This window comes from Aegilops tauschii, chromosome 4 (genome assembly GCF_002575655.3).
Source record: "Aegilops tauschii subsp. strangulata cultivar AL8/78 chromosome 4, Aet v6.0, whole genome shotgun sequence".
Taxonomy (NCBI): domain Eukaryota; kingdom Viridiplantae; phylum Streptophyta; class Magnoliopsida; order Poales; family Poaceae; genus Aegilops; species Aegilops tauschii.
In genome coordinates, this window is record NC_053038.3 from 4,084,744 (window position 1) to 4,089,573 (window position 4,830).

A 4,830-nucleotide genomic window follows, 5' to 3' on the forward strand; every position below is an offset into this window, starting at 1 on the left:
CATTTGAACTATATATACAATAAAGTACTCCCTCCAATCCAAAAAAAAGTGTCGCAACTTTGAATTGAGGTTAGTTCAACCTTAGTTCTGATTCCCTCCCAACAACCTGCCCGTCGTCGACATCGAAATGGTGGGCAAACTGGTGCACCAGCTCAAGTCGTGCAGCTGCAGGTGATTTGTTTCCCCACTGCATCGATTCTGATGTGTTGTCATGGGTAGGTGTTGTTTGCGGCTTTGCGCTACTGCGTAGCCATAAGTACAAGTGTCCAACGGCAATGTTATTATGGCTCGACCAGAAATTTAAAACTTTGCCATCTTGCGAGCCTTCCTGGTATTAGCTAGTGATATGCTATTCAGCGTAACGGCGATGGCGGTTTTTCTTGTCTGTCCACAAATCTATTAGGATGTGTCGGTGCTGTGTCATTTGCGGTTGTCGTATACGCATAAATATAAGAGCTGGGTTTAGTATAACGGAATTGTCAGCATTCCTGGCAATGGCAAAATGCTAAAACTCGTTAAGTAAATAATTGTTGTGCACCTAACGGGGGTACTGGTATTCATCCAACGGCAATGTTATGGCTCGACGAGAAATTGAAACTTTGTCGTCTTGTGAGCCATCATGTTATTACTAGTCATATGCTATTCAGGATAACGGTGGTGGCGGTTCTCCTCGTCTGTCCACATTTTTATTCGGATGTGTTGGTGTTGTGTCGTTTGCGGTTGTCGTATACACATAAATAGAAGAGCTGAGTTTAGTTCTGTTTCATATTTCATAAGATGGAATTGTCGGCATTCCTGCCAATGGCAATGCTATAACTTGTCTAGGAAAACTTTGTCGTCTTGTGGAAATTTCCCGTACTATTGAATGTGATATTCGACAACGTATTAACGATCTCCTGCTCTATGTAACGCCAATGGATGTTTCTCCGCTACATACATTGATGTTGTCTCTGTTTGGATCTGTCGGCGTGGGTGTGTATACGTTCTGGGTATGCGCCTTGTGCAGTTTGTGTTGTCATTTAGCCATAATTCCAAGAGACGAGTTTAGTTGTGTTATGTGCAAATGGAAATGCCGATATTCATCCTGTTAGGCCAGGGAAATTTTATCGTTTTATAAATATCTCTAGCACTACTAACTGATATCGCACATAAGGCCAACAATGTTGTTTTCTTTTCCGGTTTATCAAACAATTTATCGTGGTAATAACCATGATGAATGACACCCCCAATATTATTGTGACACCACAATTATGCTTATGTGAATCAACATTCCTTAGCGTTTGTTAAGTTTGAGAAATTTTTAGTTTCTTGATCTTGCTCTTTGTGGCATGTATCAGTGTTGGTGCTAGGAAAGTTAACCTTGCCTGCGAGCACTTTCGCCAGTTCTACGAGGCAAAAAGCAAAGAAGGGTCAGTTCTTGATACCTTACTATATATGTTGCACAGTAATTATTCTCTACTCTATGTGATTATCAAATCCCCTGTGTGAAACCTGCAAGCTTATTTTGTCTTTTATGACACTATTTATGGCTCATATTAATCTAAGGTTCATAAGAACTAACCTGCTTGTTCACTTCATCTCCAATCAGGTGATTGATATAACTCACTTCTTTATTTCACTATATGCCTCTTTGATAATTCTCATGTAACTTGTTACTCTAGACTTCTGTTTATACCACAACTAAGTTTTGAGATGGCTAGAGTTCTTTCTCAAACAACGGGTTACGATTTCCGAAGCATTTCAATTCAGTTTGCTTAACCTCTTCAGAATGTGACAGTGTGGTGTGTTGGCATTATTTCAGGTGTCTCATGGCATTGAATCTTCTTAGGAACGAGTTCGATGATGTGCCGGCAGGCTACAGGCCATTATGCAGGTAGTATCTTATGCGTCTATGTTGGCTTTTGAGTTCCAACTTCTCACAAGTATCGTAAATACATAGACTGGTCATATATTGCTTAAGATAAAAAACAATAATAACCTTGATCTTATTCTTGTTACTGTTGAAATTTTTATAGCAATATGTTTTTTGGTTTCTGGAGCACTTAGTTCGAGGTTTTCGAAAGTCCCATTTGGCCATTGAATGTTTCTGCCTTAATATTGTCACAATGTTTCGTTAGATGTATACAGTAGCTCAAAAAAAAGCAGTTGTATATCCTTGTTTCCCAGCTCAACTTAACCTTTGCCATGTACCCACTTAAGCAGCACTGTACTTCGTAGCCCTGTCATAATAATATGTTCTTCTTTTGATGTACTTGGAACAGCAGATTGCAGCCTTGGGTCCTAAGTAGCAGTAAATGAAGCCAAAAGAGCATAGCCCCGTGTGATCTGGCATGATGCGGGGGATGTATCTCTCAAGATGTAGTCAGCATTCAGCAGTTGCTGGGCTTTTGGAGGGGGCGCGTGGAATCACATGACGATTCTTGCTTCGGCACTCCGGGCTCGCGACCACCCTGCAAATGGAACTTGTTGTCTTGTGTGTCGATGTCTTTGTCTATCAACACTATATACTTGTGTGTCATGGATGGCCTGCTGGCTGTGCGTAAACTCTATATTTGGTTGGTTGCTTTTTGGCTTGGTTTTCTTGTATGTTGTTTGTTGTTTTTAATTACCGTCTTGTGAAATGTTGTTTCCTCCCCTTTGGGTGAGGGGAGAGATTTGTTGGTTCTTGAACCAAGCTATAATCTTGCTGTTGGCTGGTATACCGAGAGGTGATGCTTCCTTGTCACCGCCACCACCATCAGAATCTCGCAGCATCGCCACCACCATCAGAACAAGAGACAACCCAGGGGTTGCCACCCAGCCAGACAAGAAGATGCGTTCTAAAGTGAAGTTATTTTTTCTATAGATTTTATTATCTGTGGCGCGGATTAAAGAGACAACCCAGGGGTTGCCACACAGCCAGACAAGATGATGGGTTCTAAAGTGAAGTTATTTTTTCTATAGATTTTGTTATCTGTGGCGCGGATTAAAGAGACAACCCAGGGGTTGCCACACAGCCAGACAAGATGATGCGTTCTAAAGTGAAGTTATTTTTTCTATAGATTTTGTTATCTGTGTCGAAGCCCACACAAGATCATCGAGAAGGCCGGCCTGGTGGGGTGCAATCCAATCCATACCCCCATGGAACCACGCTTCAAGCTCAGCAGGGTGAGTTATGCACCAGCCACGGACGAAACGGCGTACCGGAGCATCGTTGGTGCACTGCGCTATCTGGTGCACACGCGCCCAGACATAGCATATTCTGTCGGCTACGTGAGCCGGTTCATGGAGGCCCCGACGACGGAGCACCTCGCCGCCATCAAACAAATCATCAGGTATGTTGCCGGGACGCAGCACTACGGCTGCTTCTATGCCAGGGGGGGCAGCCGAGGCAACTCTGGTGGGCTTCAGTGACAGCGACATGGCGGGCGACGTCGACACCCGCAAGAGCAGGACCAACGTCCTCTTCTTCCTAGGCCGGAGTCTGATCAGCTGGCAATCACACAAGCAGCGAGTGGTGGCCTTGTCCACCTGCGAAGCAGAGTACATCGCTGCCACAACGGCGGCCTGCCAGGGCGTGTGGCTCACGCGGCTGCTTGGCGACATGAAGAACGCAGAGGTCGAGCAAGTCAGACTGAAGATCGACAACAAAGCAGCGATCTCCCTCAACAAGAACCCCGTCTCCCACGACCGCAGCAAACACATTGACACAAGGTTCCATTTCTTGCGCGAGTGCGTCGAAGATGAGCGTGTGGAGGTCGAGTTCATCGGCACCAACGGGCAGCTCGCTGATATTCTGACAAAGGCGCTAGGCCGCGCCAAGTTCCAGGAGCTTCGAGAAGAAATTGGTGTCGTTTATTCAGTAGGGGTTTAGGGTTTAGGGAGGCATTTGTTAGTTAAACCCTGACCCATCTCGTAGCTGGACCGGCTTCCCCGGCCCGGTTTTTTGTTTCATGCATAAGACGCCGAGCACGCGATCTGTGCGCGTCGAGCGTGACTAGGTGTAGATGGTGGCTGCGGTGAGCACGCCCACTCCGCGAACGTGGGATGGCACGTTCAACACGAACGGGGCAGCGGCGTGCGCATCGGCCGGGCTGGTTAGGACAAACTGAATAAGAGGAGAAGAAAAACAGAAAAGCATCATCAGTTGTGCGCTGCGCAAAACCACTGTCTGTTGCGAGTTCATCGAGAGCGAGCGAGAGAGAGAGAGAGAGAGAGAGAGAGAGAGAGAGAGAGAGAGAGAGAGAGAGAGAGAGAGAGAGAGAGAGAGAGAGCGCAAGGCTGCCTGACAATTTTATCACAGATATGCGAGCACGGAACGCTGCCGCCGCCTGACGCTCCTCCTCTACTTCCCCATGGGCGCGAACAAACGGAGCCAACAACCCCTTTTATTTCTTACAATTCGGCCAATCCATTGTTAGAATCCTCATACACCACTATTGTTTTGAATTCGTTCGATGGAAAGGATAATGCGATATTAGAAGTTTAGAACTCATATTTGGGAAAAGGCGACAGAGTGTGAGAGGATGTGTATCTCAGACTTAGCATGTTTTCCTGATTAACTAAATCATGATTTGTTAGCTTTTTGCCCACTACCGAAACAATAACCTATCTTCCTACACTTCCCGTAGTTACCTGATTTAAGTTGTAATTATTTTAAGCTATTATCTAGGTGGGTGTACCTTGTACCATATACAATATTTTTCAGCTAGGTTGGTCGTTGGCATTTCTGTCCTAGCTGCGAGCTTATTGACTCATCTGATTAACAGATGTTGATTGGTTTTTTTGTCAGATAAGGCAGAGTTCCCGATTGCAACATCAGTAGAATGTGGACTACTAGGAGCAGCCAGT